This window comes from Gobius niger (assembly GCF_951799975.1).
Source record: "Gobius niger genome assembly, chromosome: 5".
NCBI lineage: Eukaryota > Metazoa > Chordata > Actinopteri > Gobiiformes > Gobiidae > Gobius > Gobius niger.
The window spans coordinates 28,643,138-28,667,256 of NC_136856.1; the positions used below are offsets into that span (position 1 = coordinate 28,643,138).

The following is a 24,119-nucleotide window of genomic DNA, read 5'->3' on the forward strand; positions in this document are numbered from 1 at the left end:
ATGCATCCAAGAGCATCTTTGTAGACGTAGAAGGACCAAAGTTAGCACGTTTTCTTTTTTACTTTTTAGTATTTTGCACATACATTATTATTTTGCCCCTACATGTTTTAACAGTGTCCTAAGGTGTAGAATGAGCCCAGACATGTTCATCACAACTGCCTCTAAATTTCTGCACTGTCACTCAAATTGGTGTTAATTCGGGTCCGAAGTGCCGTCATGCACGAGGTTAATATAGAAGTTGCAGTTACACGTAAGACCTGAGGTGGCAGTAGTGAGTATAAAATGGCTACCTTGCATCTAGCCCCTTTAATTTAAATTTGTCTATAATAAATTTTGTATTTATACAGAATTTCTTTTACATAAAATGACAAATTTGAAATATTAAAGTTAAAATGTATACTTAATATTTATGATATTATCTTTCAAATGTGTCATTTCATGTAAGAAGAAATTCTTTGAAGAATAAATTGGCAGATGGGATTAGTGATTTAGAGTGGGTTGCAATCAAAACGCTTTTGCAAGATCAATACTTTATTTTCTAGTTGATGGAAAAGTGCTTGCCCACACAAACATATAATAAACACATAATAGGACTCCACTGAGAAAAAAATATTTTGCTTAGGGCATTTGAGACAAATAAATGGAGCTTTTGGAATTTTCTACTTTCTACAATACTTCTACAATAATAATAATAATAATAATAATAATAATAATAATAATAATAATAATAATAATAATAATAATAATAATATTACATTTAATTTATAATGCTGTTTTAATTCCAAGGAATCTCAAAGTACTACATTTAAAAACACAATAAAGCTACAATTACACTTTGGATTGTGATTAATTACACGGCCCTGGCACATGCAAAGAGGTCTGTTCAATTAACAACAACAAAACTCAGAATTGATTTAAAACATTATAAGATATTATCAGAATAGGCAAAGGCTGTACCCTAGCACGAGGTTTGGGGAGGATATTCTGGTCCTGATTAAAAATGAATGGTATCAGAATACATAAAGCTTTCTGGCCAAGCGCCCAGAGCCAAGCATCCTGAAACTGTGGTCACTTCAGAGGCAGGGGGAAACGCATTAGGTATCCGCGCCATGCAGGGATGCTCAAGTAACACACTGTGCTCAGTTCAATTCATCTAATCACCAATGCAAACCTAAGCACTTTGCAGATATAGATTTGAGGCCAACGATTGATATAGTATCCCATGTAAACTGACTCAAGCTCAAAGAAAGACGACATATTTTCTTCTCGCGTCCCGCCTCGTCCCCCTCTCCGAGCCCGGGCCTTTTTATCTCCGCTCAACACAACCCAACACCAACAAGCGCAACATGAAACAGAATGCTTAATTTGGCCCGCAAAATCTCATTTTCCCACATTCTCTATATTACTATCCCGCTTTCCAACAGCTTTCATTGTGCTTTGCGTAATAAAGTTGGACATGAAACAATTGAACGTACTCTTTCTCTTTCTCATGTCATCTCACATTGCATCAGTCGCTTGGTGCCGCGAGACTTTGTGATTGCATTGAGGCAGATTTAAGGTCCCAGCTGCGATGTAAATATTTGAGGTAATAAAGAACTCTTCAATCACAAATCCTATAATGGAAGTTGTTTTCAGTTGCCCCCACTGGACTATTCTATAAATAAATTAGGACTGTGTCCCTTTAGAGACAAGACAATACGATACAAACCTCGATGCACAGGTCATGAGAAATTGTACCTCGAAACAGTGCCTTTTTTATAAGTTTCTATACGGTTCTGTTAACAAGACTTGTTCCAGAAGCAAGGCTTGCGATATCATTGTTTTTGCGATATGTTGTGCATACATTCAATGCAGTTGATTTCAATACAGGGCTTTTTTTTTCTAAACTGGAATGGCTTACCTTTATTCCTGATTGTAAATACACTCACCGTTGAAAATACACTCACTGCTTTATCTGATGCATTCTCTGCGCTTAGAGGCAAGTCCATAGACAAGGATTCTTGAGTCATCATCTGTACTCTGTAGTTTAAGTGTTTGATGTTTTGCCTCATCCAAGAAGCTGAGTGTCACTGATGAACCTGAAGAGCTGGAACTTTACTCAGTGCTTATGTTAAAGCCTTTTCAAGAGCCGTAATATGGTACGTTCTGAGTTGATGGTGGACAAGAAAAGGCAAAAGACTTTGTGCCAGCCTTTGTTTCATGTGGATAGGTCCAACAAATAGAAAAGTATTCACTGTTAACCTTGTCAAAAACGTCTGAAAATGTAACTAATTTTGGCCCACATATTGTCGTCACGATGTCACTCAACAGCAACCTTTTCTTCATCTTCTGTTCAACCAACCCATGTAAATTCCAATGAAAGAAAACTTCCAAACCACAGTGAATCAGTATAACTAGGAGGTGAGTCTCCGAGCACATGGTCTCTGCTGGGCTGGCCTGTATAGTGGATTTAATGGTTTGCTCACTGGGGACGGTTTTAGCTCTAACACAGCCATTTATTTCTGTTATTGATGTAGCAGTGTTGTACATGGCAACGTGTGTCCACTGAACTCTATAAATACATGTCATAAATACCTACAGTACTTAGCATGCCTTCCATCATCAATTATGGAAAAGGTTTGTCCTGATGCAACCACAATATTGCAACCCTTTTAGGTAACTCAGCAATCCAGCTGACTGTATAAAGTCGTGCTCGTATAAGGATGAAGGGTACATCATCCTCTCTTGTTATGTCTCAGAAAACCTTTTCTTTGTTGCTTTCTTATAATGCAAGCGTACACCTGTGTCATATTCACAACGATGTACTATTTGCTATGCAATGATCAGTAATCCATTGTAAGCTTCTTTTCATTAGAATAGATAACACAAAACATCATATTCAATTGATGTTGCAGCAGAAAGTTTTTTGTGTGGCAAGAATGATAATTTGAAAAGTGACTCGACTGTTCTTCTGTGTGATCAAATGAGATATTTTTGTGAAGCGCTGTGAGGTGACTTCTGTTGCAATATTTGGCTTGACAAAATGAATTGAATTGGAGTAGGCAATGCGGGTGAAGTGTTAATGTTTATTATTTCTTTTTGTCAGACTAGTGTGGTTTTATCATGCCTGACGCTTCCGACTGCTCACTTCCTTTAGTCTTCCTCACGGTGACCGAGAGCTCACACAAACATTTTGCTACTGAGTTTAGGAAAGGTGCCTTCCGCCTTGTTTGCAGGATCGAGAAGGCAACCAGCTGCATCAAAGTCCAGTCAGAAGTTGAGTCGATGAAGCCTTTTTGATGCCAAGCAAAGCAGATAACAACTGGAAGATCTTTTTCTACCATTTATTGAAGATACAGTACACTATTGAAGATAGAGTACATATCCGGACAGATGGAGTCAGAGTATTAAGCCCTGTCTTGGAGAGGTTTTCGACAGTTGAGGGATGAAGAGAGAATTAGATACAGTATAACGATGAATAAAAACCCTAGATGGTGTTGAATGAAGACATGCCCACTCGTCACTTTGGCCCGTCGTGCTTCTCCTCGATCGATCCCACCCGAAGGCGTTCTCTAGCCGAGGTGAGGGCCGTCCGAGCCAAGAGTAGAGGTCACTCAGATAAATTGGCTAGGTTGGCTTTTAGCAGCTCCGGGGTCAAAGCCCATTCATCTTATTAGGCCGGCGGATCCTTTTAGAGGCCTCAGCAGCCGGATTAGACAATGGAGCAGCGGCGGGGCATTCGATGACAGACCATTTGGCAAATAGGTTAGAGCAGTATCCACCTATTGTCTTCTTCAACGCGGCTCGAAGGAGCTGTCCGCGTGGCAGCTTTAAAGGTTGTCAGGCGCTGAAAGAGAGATCTGCCGCGTATAGAGAAAGGCTTTTTGAGTGTCAGAGCATCGACTTTTACAAACAAACGCAGCAAAGCAACGTTATGCCGCTCTACGCGCCATCCATCTCATCTCTCGTCGAAGTCCATATAACACTCTGTGCTCGGTATTAAAGATGCATTTCTCCCGCAGCGATGAATCAATAGGTAAAGTAAAAGCGTGTACTCTAAGGTGAGGCCCGTCTCATCAGAGTAAAACCCTGTTATTTGGGCTTGTTTCATCGCGACAACTTTGGCGCAATGTTTTCTGTAATACAGCAATTAGTCCGCCATTATCTCCATGTACTCTGACAGTTTCAGAAAACAAATGATGGGTGTTTGTAATTGCTATTCTGTCATTGTTGAGAAATGGCCACAAAAGTGTTCTCCCAGTAAACTTGTTTTAGTCTCTCTAAACACACAATAGACAATCCCATTTCTTTGTGCTGAACACTAGAGCCATGTCTGTTGTGCTGCAGAAAGATGTTAATTGCCACTTTTTGAGCATTTATTGTGTAAAGTTATTTGCAGCTCAAAAACAAATCTGAAGTAGTTGAATTCACTCATTTCTGACATGTAAGCCGGAATCGAGCATGTACTGGTTACATGAGATGACCTTAAATGGTGGCAGTGGCAGAGTGGTTAGTGCGTTGAATCCCTGTTGTAGGAGAAACGTCCTGATGATGGAGTCTCGACAAAATAGACCAGTCTAATCTAATCTGATTATCAACTCTCTAGATGCACAGTGCATAATCATTTACCATTATGCTAAAGTGCCGCGTCACAAGTTTCGTCTCCACCTCGCTGATGCTAATTTGAATTGCTTTGATGAGCAGATTTTTCATGATGACTTTGCTGCTTCACTAGAACACATTTTGAAGCCAGGGAAAATATGAGCATTTCTCCTCAAGGTAAATTTCATTTGTTTTCACTGAGAGCGTTCCGGGTCTCATCCCAAAAACTCATTATTCCTGATCTCGCCTTTACGGCTTTCATACTCATGAACAACTTACGCTTATTGTCATGTCTTTACATTTACTGTGCTATGACCTTAAAATCCACCTTAATGGTTTTCATCATAAATCCGAGCACAGCATAGTTGTAGTCTTTATGTATTTTGTATTATTATTCTTTATTGAATTTTCAGAGCTGTGGGGTCAAGAGTCTAGTGCTGTAATTCCCAATCTTTTTCCCTAGCAATCGCTGTCCTCCCAAACACATTAAAATATGAAAATAATTGCCACTCAGTATTGTTATAAACCAACAGAATTTGTAATTCTTCTACACCTGCAAAACTTCTACACCTGCCACCTTTTCTCAGTCATCTGCGATGATTTAATTTCCTCAAATAATATCTCTGGCTCTGTTCTGATCCCAGCCTCATGGGTTTGGGTCCTGGGTCTGTCCCTTTCCACGATGTCGCTCCGACCTCTTCACCCTTTCACTCTGAACTGTTCCTTTCCGATAAAGCCTGTTGACCAAAAAAACTACCTGGGGTGAGGTTCCAGCCTATTGTGTATGTTTACGGTTGAGAGGGGAATCTGGAGTTCTGGACACAAACTTGAGTGTCTACAAAATGTATTTTTATTTATTCCAGGCTGAAACCCACCTAGACATGGTGTGGACATGCAAGCTCCAAATAGAATCGAACGTGGTATCTTCTTGCCGTGAGGCGGAAGTGGTAGTCACTGAGCCAGTGTGCTCACAGATTTTTTTGTTTGTTTTGTTGCCCCTTCTTTTGCTTACTACACAACATTTCGCCACTACAGTTGTTAAAACAGATATATGGGCACCTTAAAATGCCTAATAAAGTCCACCATAGTAGCCAAATCTTTCCCTCATCACTTGGGCTCTGGCTTTACCTCAGTTAAAATGAATACATTGTAGAAGAACAGCCAAACATGGTGTCAAGATGACACACTCCCACAACTTTAGTAATTGGCTCCCCCTTCCTTAGACTATTGTTGAAAGAAAAGTGGCTCGGCTCTCATTTAAACCCAGCCTTCGACGCTGTTCACTGCACTTACTCACCCGTCCCGAAAAAGAAAAGAAAATTACATTGACATTCTTCCCCATAGTATGTAGTTGTATAGATAATTGCAAATGAATTCTAATATGACTGTGATTAAAGCCGTATTAGTCAACTGTTCTTCATCTTAGCTACTCTTTCAGCACAAAGGACCCTCATTTGAAGCCAATCAGGGCTGCTCCAGCCTTCATCAAACATCTTCTGTCACGGAGATGGACTTTAATGGTCCAAACTACCTGCCCATTTACTGCCCGCCGCTGACCCCCTTCCCCGCAGTCCTTTGTTTTCCTTCGGCGGCCTCCTCTCACTAAAGCCGCTTGTTTTCCAATCACTCCGATCCGCACTGAGGGACAGTCAGCGTCTCGGGGACTTCTCTCGGAGTTCTGCCGTCGTAAGAAGTATGAGGATGACATTTGGGACTTCATTAAAACAGCTTGAGAGAGAATTTTTCTTCCACCCTCCGCCGCATGACACAATATATTTACTGGCGCAAAAGAATATTACTCACAAATAATCCACCGCCGCGGCCCGCCTCACGCAGGAGTCATTTTGCATGTTGGATAAAGTGCGAGCTACGTGACGGATGGTTCGCCACGCGACGTATTAAATCATGTTGTCACGCTGTCCGGGCGTATCGCATTTCCATGGCACATGTCGTTCATTGTCATTTATGTTGTTAGCCGTGTTGCGTGCTAAGATTACATGGGAAACTGTTGAGCATGACGACTCGAAGGAATATGATAAGGTTGTCTGCGGTCGCCATGAAAATGTAAAGGGATACAAAATCAAGACAATTTGTTCCCCTTTTTTGGGCAAGACTTCCCCTTAAATGTTTCATCCAACTCATTTATTTTGGATGGCGAGGCTAGGTCCCTTCGCTCGCGCAGCATTTAACAGCGACACGTGCGCTCTGAGATAAAAAAAAAAAAGTATATGTGCGCCTTAGCCAAGTCAACTGGAAACTGTCTTTGTGCATTTCAGGCCCATTACAGTTCTGTGCTTCTGGTAGAATTTGTTTAAAGAGTTGGCTAATTGAAATAAAGCAGCGACAAAGAGTCTATGCAATAGGCAATAACACCATGGCCGCAGAAGCATAGCATCGATTCTGTAACTGGCGTGCGCTACTATGCAGGATATTGGTAATTATCCTGTGTTAAAAGGGCAAGAGTTAATTTGAAAAACAAAACATTCAAAAAAAGAACTTGGTTCTTTTTTTAGTCGTATGAAATTTCAATTAAATTTCAATAAAAGTACAGTTGAGTGGTTTGATCAGGGACTAGCTTAAATTGCCGTAAAACTAATTTGGCTACTAAAAAAAACACTTCTATACAGAGGAGATTTAGCAAACCTTGGCTGAGAAAAGAAAGGCCCTTGTCTGTTTTTGCAAATTAACTGTTTATTTGACACATCTTGAAAAAAGAAATGAGCATGCACTGACTCATGCGCACACATTTTCGATACACTGCAGCCCTATATTGAAAGCCTTAGCTTGCCAGGATCTTCATCTGAGAACACAAACAGATTAAAGCAGTACTAAGTAACGTGTTTACCTTAGTAAATCCTTTTCGTAGTCCCTGTGGGGGTAATACAAGTGTTTATGGGATGATTGGAGGGTCTTTCATCTCCCCCTGGTGTCTCTGGCCAGAAAACCATGCTTGCAACTTGACTGCCACCGGACCAAAGCAACCAATACACACTAATGGAATCACGAAGAAGAAGCTAACATGCTAACGGGAGAAGCTAGCTGCGGGCTAGTGTCACCTTAAACAGTATTTACAGCCAAGTTTGAGTGAAAAAAAAAATTTCCGTCGTGTAATTGGATGTACAATATCCCTCTCTCCCTTCGTCTTTTCTGTCAGCGTAGTATTTACTCTCCAAGACAATTAATAAGTTAAAAAATCGCAACTTGCTATGACACCTGCAGTTGCGCTTATGGCCTCTAGGGGCAAGAGTTACTTAGTACTGCTTTAAGCGTGCAACACAGATGCAGTTTGCGCTTCGTGGGCCGCTCTAGTTTCAGCTGTATTCACCTCACTGTCAGTTCAGTCTATGTTCAAATGCCCTGTCCGCCACTCGCCCCAAACGCCGCACCGTTCAATCCTATTTCTCGACTTGGAGGAGACAAAACCGCAATTATCTGCTTTGTTTTTTTGTGTGCGTGTGTTATTATAAGTCATATCATGAGTGTTGGTTCTCTCAAGCCTGTTTGTGTTGCCTGGAGAGAAATTGAATCGAAGCGCTGGCTAATGAGCAGTCCGAGGACACGCTACCATATTGAAGCATGAGCTACATGCAGTAGATTACTGTTGTGTCGGTCATCCCGTGGTTCCAATAAACCCAGAGTCGCTAGCGTCTCTTTTTATTACCTACTTTCTAGTCTAACATATTGTAACTGTGTACCAGGGAGGTCCATGTTTCCCAGCATTTGGTTTGTAGATGTGAGCGTTACATGCACCAGGTGGTATGGCTGACATCTAAATGAGTAATGTGTGTGGTGGAGGGGAAACTCAGTCAGGGGAGAGCCATTCCCCGGACTCTCCATTAATATCACAGTCCACTCTTTCAGGGGATACTGCTGACATTTTGCTCTCTGTGTAATAGAGACCTAACCTTTAAGCACTGTACGGGAGAAGTCATTTTTCATAATCCGCTGTCCATTTTTGGTCGTATTCCCCACCAACTAGTGCCTAGCGCCTTTATGCATTTGTCCTCATTTACCTCTGTTTACCTCGGGCCTGCTGCAGATCAATGTGTGCTGTAGTCATCAGGTAAGTTGTTACGAAATGAGGTCAAATTCCAACCAAAGTGCAAGAGTTCGAAAACTGTCTCATGTAGTTGCTTTCTTTTTTTTTCTTTTTAAGCAAGCACAGATGAAGTTTAGCTGCTGACTCATTAAAAAAGGAAAATATATCTGCCTATGTCTGTAAAATGTGATACTATTTGACAACTCGAATTTCAAGCTTAAATTTCTAAATCTTTACAAGTCGTGGTGGAGTTTATTCATTAAAAAATACAATCCAAGCTAGGTACTTGTAGGCATTAGCTTTATTGACAAAAAGCTAAGAATGAAAAACAAATAGCTTGAATGATCCCTTTAGGGCTGCAACTAACGATTATTTTGGTAATTAATCGATTAATCGCTTGGCTGTGAAAGGTGCATGGAATTATATATATATATATATATATATATATATATATATATATATATATATATTTATCACATAAAGCTTAAGTGACGCCGCTTGAGGACACGTGGATGGAGTAAACGTTTGTAGGAGGCTCTTTGTTCTAATTCTGCTTTCTGATTGGACAAGAAATTTACGATGTACAAAACACTGCAGACCCTAACTTTAAAAAACAAAGTAGGTTTTCATCCAAAATAAATAATTGTCATGTCTTTTTGCTCAATTTTAGTCTGTGTTTAGAGAATGATTAATCGATTACTGAAATAGTTGACAACTATTTTAGTAATCGATTAGTTGTCAATTGATCGATTAGTTGTTTCAGCCACCCGCCTAAACTGAATGCATTCTGTCCTCTGTGGCTGTAGGCCAGTCTAACGCCTCATTTGAAAGCTAAGACCCACACAATTTTTCCTCCAGCTGTTGCCGTCACTTTTTTTTTACTTTTGTTACTCTTTAGTCACTTTTTTGTTACTTTTGGTCACTTTTTTGTTGCTTTTTTGTTAATTTTTGGTCAATTTTTGGTCACTTTTATGTCAGTTTTTTTGTCAGTTTTATGTCAGTTTTCTGACAATTTTTTACATTTTACATCCTCGATATGTTCAGATTTTTTGTCGCTATTTTGACGCTTTTTTCCCCCCAAGAAGCTCATACATTCGGGTTAAGCCAAACTAGAGAAAATGTGATTGGTTCAGGTGGGAGTTAAGAGGTTAAGGACCTGTGCCTGTGTTTTTTTCTACTAATGGAAAAAAATGTGCTTGTCCTTCAGTATGTTGTAAAAGCAGACATTTGTAAACAAAACAAAAAAATAACCTACTTTACATGTGCAACATTATTAGGTACATTATTGCAGTATTATTATTGCAGTGTTTCTTTCAAATTTCTCAATCATGGCTTAAAGAAAGCCCAATTTTCTCCTATTTCCCATGTTGTTAATAATATCTGTCCCATCATACGGGCTGGTGACGTCCTCTCAGAAATTTGGGAGTATTTGACAGTATTTTCAGCATTTCAAATATTTCTCAAAACCATCTCAGGTCAGAGGTTCTCAGCCTGACGCTGCCTACCCCTGCAATAGGTGTTTTAATTCATATGTAATGGGAGGATTGGATCTAATGTGTTTGTTTGGAAAAAAAAAAAAGTTCAAATTCCGTGTATGACTTTTGGTGTTCCTTGGCCATTGTTACGCCGCGATGCCTCTTCAGGGACCCCGATTCCGCCAGAAATCAAAATCTTTGGCGCAACAGCAAGCCAAGTAGCTCATCCGTTACGCGCTGGTGTGGAGAGCGCCGCAAGGTTGTTTACCGACACACCCGGCATGGCTAAGTCCAATTCAAATATCTAAAACCCAAAAGTTACACATTCTCCCCCCCCAAAAAAGTCCCCGCAAAAGCGCCCCAAAAATATAACACGCGCTCAGACGCGGGTGCACGCCAGGCCGGGCCCGCTGACTCGGATGGATGATCAGAGTGCACATTTTGTTCTGTCCAAGTCCAGCCTTAATTCCTCAAATCCTGACTGGAGTCTTAAGCCACCATAAGAAAAGCGGCAGATCCCCGGTGGCCTCCTTCAAGCTGAGCGGGCTGAAGGAAAGTCATTGTTTCAGCAGCCGGTAATGATGATTAGCCACAATCTGGGGGATCGAGCGCACATCGGTCAAACGCGCCGACATCCTCAAAGGCGGGAGATGGCCCACTGTCCCGGCCGCGCATACTGAGCAGATTGATTGTGTTTTGCGAGGAGATTTAGCCCGGATCTTTGAAGTGTGCACGGTAATAATGTGGACACGCAACGAAACGCAAGGCGCCCCCGAGTTCAAAAAGCAGCAACTTTCTTACGTAGCTGATTAAAAATGATGCAAAAGGCGCTTTATTGTTTGATGTTGTCGAGGATGTAAAGTTTCTTATCTGTGTGACAACTTTCGGTGGATATTGCCTTCATTTTGTTCAAAGCACTTATTTTAAGTTATTTAAGGAAGGATTCAGTATTTGGTTGTTGTACTTTAGAGCAGGGGTTCCCAAAGTGGGCGTCACATGCACTGGGCGTTTAGTGGGGATCGCAAGATGACAAAATCTGTCCAAATTGTAATATTGTGTTTGCATTGTATTGTATTTTAGTAAGATACTGCAGGTGAATAGGAGAAAACATATACACTTATATAAGTCAGACATCAATCTGAAACTTTTGCTCTGGATTACTGATATATTAATTACCTTTATTTTCAGCAACAAAATGAAAATAAGGGATCGAGGTTTCAATTTATGACATTTTCAGATTTTTTTGGGATCGTGTATTGAATCAGCTATTTATAAGTAAAAATATTTGTAAAAATAAATGTTGCCTTTTTATTTCTTTTCCAAAATTCAATAAATCATAAAAAAAGATAATCTAAACATTGTTAAATACAAGACTGGAAAGTTTGGAGTCTGTAGGACCTACTAAAGTGGAGATATTGTGTGTAAGGAAATCCTTGTTTTGATAAAAACGAGCCATAAAGTTGTGTAGCGTTTTGCGCATGCGCCTCTATATTTATTTATTTCTCCCGGAAAGGAAATTATCACATTTGCATCAGAGCGTCTGCTCGGTCACCTTTTGTGCTACTTGTGACATAGATGCCAAATATGTTCATATTTGTGAATAAATAAGCATGAAGCAAGAAACCGTTGCGCTGCAATGTTGTAGTTATTTCCTGTAAATCTCCGCCTCACTAGCAGAGAAAAGGACATGAATGGATGAATTTTGTCCTTTTTTTACTCTGACATTAAAACTAAGATGTAAGCGATAAAACAAGCTAAAAATCTCAACATTGACCAGTGCGTGAAAAAATTTAATTAAATAAACCAAATTTTGAAATGATTATTATTAAACATGAGTTCTTGGCCTGGACATTTTGAGGGTCACGGCCCGAAGAGTTTGAGAACCATTACTTTAGAGCAGTTGCATCGACCAAAGAGAGTTTGAAGGACCATGTTCACTTTTTGCAATACTGCAGTAAGCGCGAAAGTAAGAGTATACTGCAGTAAGTCCATTATTAAGATACAACTTGTAAATGGTTAATCATTTGACTTACGTTGTACACTGTACTTTCATGGTGGTTGCGTTCGGACTATCTCGTAGTAAGATAATCACAGTAAATAACACAACTAATAATGATCTATATTTATGAATACTTTTACTACTTGAAATCCCAGTTGACTTAGTAAGTCAGTGGCTGAAGTATTGCTGTTTCCAGAGGCTACATATGATCATAATGTTGTATTTGGATAGCTCATTTATGTCACTGATGTCTAACTGGAGGTCTCCATGCTCAAAATGCATTTGGTATGCAAAGCTACCTTTGCTGTGACTGATGATTCCCATGCAGCTCTCAGGTTGCAGCAGCTCCACACTCTGACCATGGGCTCAGTCCTATTTTAGGCCGACAATATTACAGTCGGTTTGTGTAATTAAAGCCCAATCTGGATGATTCCGATGCGAGAGGGACCCACTGGCACCACGCTACCAGAACATTCCACTCATTTGCACCGAATTTACTGGAAATAGCATTTATTATAGAAACAATGATAGAATCCAGTAAATCAGGGAAAAGTATAGGGTGTAGTGTTGCCATCAATAATAGATTGGAAACAAGTCGGCGCTGATGGAACCTGAGGCCCTTGCTTTGCGGAGGTCTTAGTGCCGTAGCGGGGCGTGTGAATAATGCATGGCCCCAGATAGAGCGCGGCTCCCTCTCCGGCCCCGTGCCGCCCTGTTCGGCTGGCAGGGCAGTGATTGGCTGTGCCTGGAGGGCAGTGCAGGAGATGGGAAATCACCTGCCCCATTTAGCCATGCTGTGCTAGCTGCTCCAACGCCCCACTGCGCAGACCTTTGTGTCTGCTCTGCCACTTCACATTAGGACCCCCCTTAACTTCAGCTGAGGATGCGGCGGCACACAGCTGTCATTTGGACATGTATTATCACCCCAGACTTGTTCCAGTGGTAGATCTGCTGCACAGCTGCACCCCACACAAATGTGATTTTGATATTTTTTTGTATGCTGAGAGCAATTTTGGAGTTAACACAACATGAGGCAAGTAAGGTGAAATGAGTGAGAGACAATTGGCTTGTAAATGAGTAGCTGTGAGCTGGCTCTGTCGCGCGGTGGTTTTTCGAAATGAACCTGCTACCCATCTTTATAAACTATCCTCAGTCTGTTTTGAAAGTGTTAGTCCTCTGTTTTTAACAATATGTGGTTGTTTCACTTGCGATATGTACGAATCGTGCTTGGCGGGCAACTGTTGTAGCATTTGTTGACCCTCGTGTTCAGTAACTTTGCCAGTTTTAATGAATCTGAGTCGACTTTGCAGTAAGACTTGACAGCGCTAAACATTTCTGTAGTCTTGTGCATCACACAGTATCCCTTCCAAGATGTCTGAATGCGGTTGCATGTCCAATTGAAGTGAACAAGTGTGTCTTCATGCTTGTCACCATGCTCCCTTCAGTAGCGGGCATTGTGATTGGCAGCGATGTGCTTTTGCATATCTGCCACCAATCTGCTTGCCGTTCCTTCCGCCACGTCCCCCCACCTCCCCTCTCCAAAAGCGCCACCTCCGCCTCCTCTCTGCCTTTGAAATATTGTTTTGTTTTTTTCCCCCCTCTCTCCTTGCTATTTTTTTCATTCGCACCCTGCCGTATGGCGCTGGTGTGGCAAGTGCCCGCCACGTTGTGAATGAAGCGGCCCTGAGATCCGACAGCGCTCTCAGCGTCCTCTCACTCAGGGGTCTCGGTGGGGAGTCCATGCAAAGCCGGGCACCCAGTCCGGCCCCCCCCCCCCTGCTGAGAAAGAGCCGGGGCTGCACCACTGCATAATCCATATTCTAAAGGCCAGCTGGACTGAGACCACGGAGCAAAAGGGAAACCAATAGGACCTGCTGCCCCCCCGTCCACCTCCCCAATTCCCCGGATTCTCAAGCGCTCCCGACAGCCCTGGCATGTCGCAATTCAAAGCACGCTCAATACCTGTCATTTAGCAACAGCTCTTCACTTGAAATAGGAGTCTATTTTCCTGTTAGGCTGAAGAATTAACCAAATTATGCGGGGACGATCTTGGCCTCCTTCCCATATTGTTTACTGGAGTGAAATTTACTGCGGCGCCTTTGCCAGCGCGGATGCCATTTTCCCTCCGTCTTTTCCTCACGCCTTCTTTGTTTGCTCGAGTGGAAATGAGCTACTTGGCTCCAGGTGGCTTTTGGGGTAATCCTTCTCTGACTGTGGACGGATAAACATAGACGGGTGACTCTCAAACTGCAGGTATTCAGCGGGATATTTGTTCCCCAAGCCAAAAACGACCATCAGTTCATTTTCTACAGATTACGCCTAAGACCCAGTTCATTTGCACTGCTGACGGATGCTCTGTGCACATTCAGCACTGGACAGTTTACTGGAGTTTGTAAAATAACCTTCATTGTTGTTGCTTTTTTAACACATTTAGATGACCTCTTTTGATCCATGGTTTCTTCTTACACTAATGATGACAACATTTGACATTGTCCCTACAGTTCTGGAGCGATTTATGCAGAAATTCTCTTGTGTAGGATTAGCTCTAGTTTTATTTCCATCACCTGACCATGGAGCACCCCAGGGAACGGTAATGAGGCCGTTTGCAATTCCCCAAAGAACAGAAATGGCCATCTCCAGGGTGCTCGAAACTAACTAACGTAGATGCGCCTCCATATTAAAATAGCATATCCTATCACGGGTGGCTGTTTCTTGATGATGGATGATGAATGTAATAATTCGGGCCGCTCCGTTTGGTTTCCCTCTCAAACCTCCCCAACTGACACAGAACTGGGGCACTCTTGGATTACGGGCACGGTCCAGACTTGTAACATATTTCCGCACTTGAACCTGCAGCGTGACCAAGCTCTTTGAGTCAATGCGAGTTTGAACAGGGGAAAATGTCAAAGACGCGCTTCCCTTGTTCTCGGCCCCAGAGGCTGCACGTTTGATGTCCACCTTCAAAGAACTCTTATCAGTGCTTTGCTGTTTTAGTCGTCGGCCATTAATAAAAGCCGCGTGTTGCAGACGACTGGCCTCAGAAGATAATGTGTGAGAATTAGCGGCTCGGTTGTTTGCAGTTTGCGGAATAGTTCAACTCTTTATTTTTTTCTTCACAAGGTACATACATGTGTACAATATGTATGTATGTAAAAAAAAAAAAAAAAACTTTAAATAATTAAATATTAACTTTTTGTCCCCCAATAAAAAAAGTATGTATATATTTATTTGATACGGACAGCACACATTGATAACCGTGATCTGCACTGAAATTATTAAAATATTACAAATATGGAAGGACATTGGCTTTTTATCAAAAACCTTTAAGTGATCAATTCAGTATACTGATTTGAGTTTTGAGAAGATGGAATGTAAACACATTATTTGTAAAAAAAAAAAAAAAAAAAAAAAAAAAAAATTGTCATAAAATTAATAAATAAAAATATTGAATTTGACCGTATTAACCATTCTTTTCATATGTTTTTTTGAAAACTGATTGGCAAAAAACACAGCAAAATTAGATTTTTTACAGATTTTTTCACTTATGAATAGCTTGTTCAAAAACTAAACAAAATAAAAAATCCCCTCTGGAGAATCTTAATTAATATTTACCCCAAAGAATAAAATCATAAATCCAAACCTTGTTCTATCCATTATTTAGACTGCACAATTTTTTTGTTTTTATTAGAAAACATACAATGACAAAAAAAACTTGCAATACATTTCCCCCCCATATAAGTCAGTAATCTACAACAAAATTAATATTTCTAAATATTTTTTTCCCTTAAACCTGTAGAGTCTTAATGTGGAATCAAGGCTCAAACCTTGGTACTTAAACTGTTAATTTTTTATTTTTTTTATTTTAAAGTTCGATGTTTTGGATTTGTACTGGGATAAATGATACAGAACATTCATGAAAGATTATGCAAGACAGATACCGACAGATCTCAGTATCAATAATGTGATCATGTGAACAATAGGATGTCATATTTAATCTCAAAATGTCTTCAAATTGCTTATATCGTGCAAAATCATTGCTGTGTGTTTTGAAACCATAATGTGTCTTCATAAAAAATGTACACATTTCAGTAATCCTGCATATTCAGTCCATCTCCCTCTGCGCACAAAACACCCACACACACTGATGCACTGGGAAATCGGTGAACGTGCATATGACACATTAGACACATTTTTTGCTAAAACATAGTTAACACAATTACATTTAAAATTTTGCTAAAAAATGTTTACCCATCTTTCTTTAGTTTGACATTTTTTAGTTTCACTTCCTTATTGGACACTGACAGGAAGTGACATAGACAGAGGCAAACTATTTTAAACTGAAATGAGTGAGTCAATGCGTTTGTTAAGTTTGACATCACACACATAATATTAAGCTACTTCCAGATCCTAACTGGTGAGAGCTTCATAGATAAACACCACTTTATCTCAATCTCTTGCTGAAAAAACAACAGATTAACGGCCTAAAATGGTTATACTTCTAATTAGGATAATGCAGCTCACCATTTCTCCAGGCAAAATGAAGATATTTTATTATTTAAAATAAGCCTTCATTGTGTACGGACAAAACACAGTGAAGTCTTGATAATTAATGTCAGAAAAGCCCTACTAAATAGTAAATAAAATATTTCTTTGCAATCAGATGTTTAGAAAGAGCCATGTAGTCGGCTACAGCAGGTTAAAATCAGCCAAATCCCCCTATAGTGAATAGGGCTTAAGTTCCGTTGGACCAGGGCGTGGTAGTGAACGTAAATGTAATTAGCTTAAAAATTCTAATACAAATAACTTTTCTTCCCAACATTTCTTCATCTAATTGCTGCTTCCCTGAAATAAGATTATAATTTTTACTTTGAACCAGTGGGCGAGGAAAGCGCTTCTCTTTGGTCCTCATGGCGGAGAGCTGACATTGTTGTCATACCAACCCCTGACTCCAAAAGACACTTTGGAAACAGGATTCTTATGTAGTTTGGACCTTGTTTATTTATTTATTTATTTTATTTATGGTTTATTTGGTAGGGACAGTGCAAGTTAATGAACAAGCCACACCGGATTGTAGCCTTAGGCTAATTTTCATCCGTCGTCCCCCATGCGCACTCTCAAACACACTCTCATACATCCTGGCCTATTGTACATGTTTTTAGTGGTAGGGGAAACCGGAGTACCCGGAGGAAACCTACGCAGACACGGGGAGAACATGCAAACTCCACACAGAAAGGCCCCGTCCTTGGTGGGAATCGAACCCGGACCTTCTAGCTGTGAAGCACAAGCACTAACCGCTGTGCGACCGTGCCGTTTAAACTGCTTAAAAGCTTGGCTCCATTTTTTTTTTTTTTTAAATCGCTATGACCCATGTAACAACGCTGGCCTATGTATCATATTTTTAACCACGCTTGTTTTTGTATGTTAGAATAAAAAGTGGAAGCCTAAGTCTATGATTGACTGTGGAGGCTCGTAGCCAGTCCGCTCACCCAGCAAGGGCGGGGCTTCCCGCCTTTTTCCCTTTTAAGGAACATGCTTCGTAGGAGGAGATAGAGCAGCCATGTTAATTTCACAGACCTCTCGGGATCATTACTATGAATGGGGCTGAATGGGACCCGCTGGTCTCTATTATTTAGATCTATCCTTACAACAGATGTTATCCATCTAAATAAGTGATAATTTCAGAAGCATTAAAACCTGTCAAATGCACTTTAATGTTCAGACTTCTGATCCTGTCCTGTTGACATTTTAAAACCGAGGTGTAGTTTCTAGACATTATTTTTAGTAAACTACAAAAGTCTGAAGAAGTTCTAAAAGCCTGAATGAAGGACCATTGATGCTCAACTATGTCCATATTGTCTAGACTTTCGGCTTGGAAATTCAGGAAGTCATGCTTCCAGTTATTATTGTCGTGTCAAAATTGTCCTGCGCTGCAGGTTATTGATTGGGGCGGTTTTGTCTTACATTTGCTATGTCTAGACCGCAGAGAACGTGTGGAATTGGACAAAATGTAAAATGTGTTATAAAAGGAGAAAATACGATTGAGTTTCAAATCAACAGTTGGCCGTGGCCATGTGATCCACTCTCCTGCCTGGAAGCTCCATATTTTTGTCCCATCCGCATGTAGGAATGAAACAAAGCGCAGCTTGTGTAAGATTGGAGCGCTGTTTTTAAAACAACAGTTTTTCTTTTCATAAGTCTATTGATAAAGTATGACTCATATATCACCAAATATTATCATCATGTTAAAAAGTGCTGTCAAAAGCAAACAAACAAGTCTGACAACCCAAAACCAGGGCATTGTAGCTTTAGCTCGTCTAGTGGCTCTGACAGCGGCTGTGGAAAAGTGTGCCACCGATGAATTATTTTTGGTGTCCTCATTGCTTTGATGCTCAGATCTAGCTGTGGATGATCAGCTTGTGGGCAGCTATATGGAAGATACTATCACTTTGTAGCACCAACTCGAAAAATGTACGTATTACATTCAAACTAGAGTAGAGATCTAAATATTGTCAAATAGACTGGTTTAGAGCTCGGCATTTAATCGAAACCCAGGGAATCACTCGAACAAACAAACAGTAGCACAAGACAGCAAGAGAAAAGCAGCTGGTGAATTTAAGAATAAAATCAGCTACAAACTTGCGCTAACTTGTCTAATGGTCAGAACAGAGACACGTGAGGTGTCGTTAGAGGATTACAGAGAATATTTGTGCACAACGTGCACGTTTCACCTTCGAGAGGAAAAACTATCCAAGAAACTACAACTAAGAAGCAGCCTGGAGTAGCTGGACTTCTGACAGTGAATTGTAAGTTTGAGCTGTCCTTTACATTTATAAATGCGCTGGTTTCTAGTATTTCTTTATGTACATATTAAGTTGTTTGCGCTAAACTCCGTGAAGGCGTGGCCTTGTGAGGGGTCCGCACGAAACACTGATCATGCGCTAACTCCAGCTATCTGCTTCTGACATTTTTCAAAAATGTCCACTTTTTTCCCGGTCCTTTGCAGATGTTTGTGTTTGCATGGTGCGGGGGCAGGTGAAGGTGACATGTGGATGTTGTTCTGTGAGGCTTAGAGGTGTTGCCTTGTCTTTGCCTCCGCAGCAGGACAGCGTTAGCACGAGTCCCACCGCTGCATCTGTTGACTTACTGGTGCACGAAAGACCACTTTCATTGTTCTTATCATCCAAACAAAAAGACAGAAATTGAAAATCGAGATCGATCAATAAGGAGAATGTTTTGCTTCTATCGTCAGAAGGTTCTTCTCACTCTTGAAATTGAATGTAACACTAAGTTAAACACAAAAGGAGGGGTGAGAATCTACGAGGATGTCACGATTCTATTCGATTACGATTCAGATGATCACAATGCAATTCAGAAATGATGCATCTATGCATCCTAATGTGCGTAATATGTGTACTACTCCATTTAAGATAAATAATCTGTTACATGTGCATTTTTAATCTATTTTAATCAAATGATAAATTGAAAATTTAATGAAGAGAGAGAGTGGCTATTTATTACGTGTCTAATTATAAACTAAGGGGTAAATATATAGCCTAAAGGTTTTCCAAAATGAACTTCAATCGATTATAGCTTACCTATATGTGATCGATTCTCTGGTCTCACATTATGATCCGGACAAAGAGAAGTAAAGTAAATCAGCTGATTTCCATGCACTTGCAAACTAGCTTTCATTTTTGGATAGACCACAGTTTGCACAGCTGCGTGCATCGTGGTTATTTGCTTTTGGGAGTCTTCCTGGACAACAAACTTCATTTTTAACCATGGAAACAATATTTTACCTGGACCTGGGAGTGTGAAGGTGACAGAGTGCTGCGAGGACTGGATCTTGATTTGCCTGCCCCTCTTTGACACGCATGCTAGTCATCTGCGGTCTACTCCTGAACTGACTCACGCCGACCACATTCTTTGTCTAGTAGATGTAACTCTTGACATGCAGTTTCTTCTGCTACAGCCGGGGCACCTTGTTTCGTCAAAGCCTCCTTGCACCGGTAAGTGGCACACTGCGCCGCCATTGAAGCATGACTGCGGCCCGTGAGGACAGCAAGTTGGTGACCGCCAGATTTTGTAATCATTTCATAACTGTGTGAGCCGAATCGACATTGGTTTAACTTGGTATGCCTTATTTACAGACTTCAATAGCTAGAAAATAGCCGATTATTGACAATTGATTATTATGGCATTCATTCAGAATTGTTTCACTGTAATCAACGGTGCATCGAAAAACTATTTTTTTCTCCACCTCTACAAGCAACTCTCCTCCCCTTGTTTACAACGTCACTGAATAGAACACTCATTGTTCTTTGTAGCCTTCAATAGAATCAACTCAAGTCAAGGCAATGATATTTAAATCTCTGCCATGTTGGAATTCCTGGACAACTGTGAGCCTACACCAACATATTGCACAGAAAGCATTGTTTGCTTATTATTATTAAGTCCTTGTTTTATTGAATTCATGGTGTTGTGGATTCTGAAGTGACTAGCGGTTTTGCTAAAAAATGAATGAAGGAAGACATTTAGTAGTGCGGGACCTCATAGACAATTGAATAAGGATTTCAATTTTTTTATATAAATGTTAATAAAAAGAAGGGGAAAAAAGATAAAGCTTGTTGGACATTGGCACCATGACAAAAACGAATGGCAGTGTACTTCTAAATTTAATCAGGAAACAAAGACCATTTTTCTCTTTGTGTTTCATTATTGTCCATGAGTGGAGCCTCTCTCTGCTCGCAGGATCTTTGCACAGCGCTTGCCTGTCAGTAAAACTAAGATCAATAACAGAATATGAATCCATCCATTTAGGCAAACCCATTTCTCTAATGCCCGCTTGATCGAACTGGTCCCAAATAATTTCGGTCAGCCTTCCAGATTGCACCGCCGCGTAGGTAGTAGCCCTCCCGTCGTCCCCGGTGTGTATCTCCCCCCACCTCCCTCCTTCTCTTCTTGTCTTCCCCCGACCGCTACTTCTTTTTTGAGGGGTAAACACACGCGCGCACGCAGGCGAGCGAGCGCTCCTCAGCCTATCATCTGTGACCGCCGCTACCAGCCAGACAGCGTAACACGATCCATGATAGAGTGGTGCAAATCGCCTCGCGCGCCCGTCTACCATCCACCATCTCCACACGAGGAGGAGGGAGGGAGCGAGGGGGAAGAAACCCGCCAGATAGGTTGACTTAAAAAATAAAAAAAATTAAAAAAAAAAGAAGAAGAGGAGGAGGAGGAGGAGCGCCGGTTGTGGTGTGGAGATGCGGAGTGCGGCAGCTTTCAACTAGAAACCGCGCTGGGGCGACTTCTCGGTCCACTAGGTTTTAACCCTTTTGACATCGCTCTAGCTCCATGTGTCAGTTAGCGGTAGTCTGCTAGGGTAGCGGCAAAAGAAAAAAAAAAGAAGAAGAAGAAGAAGCCGGAGCAGCAGCAGCAGCAGCAGCAGCAGCGAAAGAGAAGAGAAGTGGAGAGATCCATCCAGAGTGCCAGTGCAAAGCATCGTCTCTGCCTTTTTTTTTTTACAGAAGTGGAGCCAGATTTATTGAAGACCCCGTTCATTCTTCAAGGTAAACTTCCCCTCACGACGCGCTTTTATCACTTTTGAAATGTGGCCGCCTGTGCCGGACGTGTGCGCGCGGACGGCTGGACACGAATCGCGTAATATGTCAACAACTGTGGAAAGAAAGTCTTACATAATGCATTAGCCGTGTCCTACCAGTAATGGTCCGTTAGCCGTATTGTTACCGCAGAAAGCTATAGTCTATTGTACTCCTTCAGTTCCCACATGGGTCTCTTTCTTTTTTTTCTTTTTTTTTTCCTGATGAGTGGGCGGCTTGTGTGTGCCCAGTATGCGTCTGAACACGTGTGAATTAACAATGCATCATTCGGGGCATTGCCGGATAACTTGCCCTGTAAGGTTAGGAGCATTACAAAGAGTGTAATTCAGACACATGTGCGAGTTGCTGAATGGTTGGTCGGACTGCATTGCGATAAATTGAGTTTTTATGCCAAGTAAAGCTGGTACAATGTGGTCGATCATCACTAATGAGATGGTCATGTGTGAGCTTCAAATTGAATCACTGTCCACTGCTTTTTGTCTATTGAATCCTATACAGAAATGGCCGGTTTCCTCTTGAAATTCTCTGCACCTACAGCTGACATTACGGCTAATGCATGCAAGCCGGGTAACCAAAGGTGTTGCCGCGCGCTGTGTTTGTTGACTTCCCTTTGATTAATCATTTGGACTTGACGTCACAGCTCGCCGGGACAGAGATGGATTGAAGTGCTTAGCGGACCAATAGCGGCCAAAGACAAAGAGTAATCGGTGGCTAGCGACTGGCGGCCAATGTAAGCACAGCGAATGCATCAACGGCGGAATAAGTCGGCGCGTCGGGAAAGGGTCGCGCCGCGGCTGCACCCGCATCGTTCTCGCCACAGGTGACAGGTGAATGCGAGGGGGCAGGTAAATGCAACCGGCCTACCCCCCCCACCCTTGTAACGCAACAGCCTTATGAGGCGTCACCAAAGAAAATATTCTCCGGGCGATGAGGTGAGTGTTGAAGCGCGGCAGGCGTGTGTTTTTTAGCCCGAGTTGGGAGTGATTAATTGCTGGGTACATGTATTTGTTCGCTTAAAGCATCCATCTGCGGAGTCATTTTCGAGTTCTTTGTTTTTTTTGGGGAGCTGGGGGGGTGTGTTTGGCTATTTGGCCATGTCCGAGGCCCGTGCAGTGGAGCGGGAGTGAGGTAATTGAGGAGGTGGACACGCGGTTGAGAAGGTAGGTGTACTGTGAGCCGGCCATCTTTATATGTGTCAGGGGTAATTACATTGACTGAGTGGGTCAAGTCCCAAGAGAAGCCGGGAGAAAACATTCTCCATACACCAAGAAGTTTGATTGGGTATCGGGTCACTCTTGGAAATGTATTGAAAATGCTGCAATTAAAGTAATCGGCTGATTTGTGAATGCTTGATGCTTGCAGCCTCTTGTATCAAGGTGTGAAGTCTAGCCAAATATTAAATATGAAAATGACTGATGGGATGAAATTTTAATATAGCCGATGTCTGCTCGTCGACTTCCATTCATTACTTCCAATTTGGGATCCCATGGGCCCTCATAGAAGGGGGTGCGGCTTAGCTTCTCTCTGCTGCTATTGGCACGACCCATTATGGCTCCCCCTTCCCTTGTTTGTCACATCCTCTTTTCTGCTTTGCATTAAACTGCTCAGTCTGGGACGATTTGACTCTGTTTTAATTTCTTATCGCGTGCTCTCAGAGTAGCCCACCCTCCTGCGGCGAACGCCACTGGCAGAATCGTGTCACAACTCCTCGGCCCAACAAAGGCTCCCGGTGCATTATGAGGTGATTTCTGGATGAACTGTTCCATAATTTATGCAATGAAAGCATGACCTGCTGTTTAATTTATGAAATGCCAGAATGAGAGCTGTTACTATTTTTTTTTTTTACAGGGCTGTGGGGAGATATATGCCTCTTGTTGGGCGCAGCTATCAGCTTAGTCAACAGCTTTGGCCGATGCAGCGCAGGTGGCGTGGGCTTTTTTTTTGCGATTCGCCGTGTTTGTGTGGTCGACCTTTGGGCAGAGACAGACATCCACACAGAGGGCGGGACTTGAACATGGAGGGGCTCGCGTGTCTAGCCTCAGTCCGATGCAGCGCTGCTTTTATTTTTCACTCCTTGGCTTCTTCCTTGTTGATCCTCACAGCAGAAGCAGAGGCAATAGGGTGAATTTTAATTGGTGATGTGAGGTACAAACAAATGAAACTAGTCCCGTTTTTTGAATAAATTAGCGAGAATGCTCATTAATCGACAAGCTTACTTTCAGTTTTACACAAGATAACGAGACATTATTGTAAAAGAAGACATTGCCTTTGATGGTAATAGTCTTGTTCATGTTTGCTGCTCTTTTGTTTGCTTCTCTGCACAAACACACTGAGAGTCAATCAGCAAAAGTCAGATAAATTAGTGGAAGCATCCATTCTTTCCTACACACTGTAATGTTACCTTA

At 41.6% G+C, this 24,119-nt stretch overlaps 1 protein-coding gene across 7 annotated transcripts in view; it reads left to right on the top strand.

Annotated features, from left to right (window-relative positions):
• The window catches only part of LOC306963634 (teneurin-3), a 360,281-nt gene that overhangs the window by 19,738 nt on the left and 316,424 nt on the right, over positions 1–24,119 (top strand). The window contains exon 1 of one of the 7 annotated variants that reach the window (XM_079557221.1): positions 21,277–21,663. The exons of the other annotated variants lie outside the window; for them this stretch is intronic. The gene's annotated coding sequence lies outside the window, so the exon portion shown is untranslated. Of the gene's footprint in view, positions 1–21,276; positions 21,664–24,119 lie in introns of those variants that run through there. 7 annotated transcript variants of the gene reach the window in all.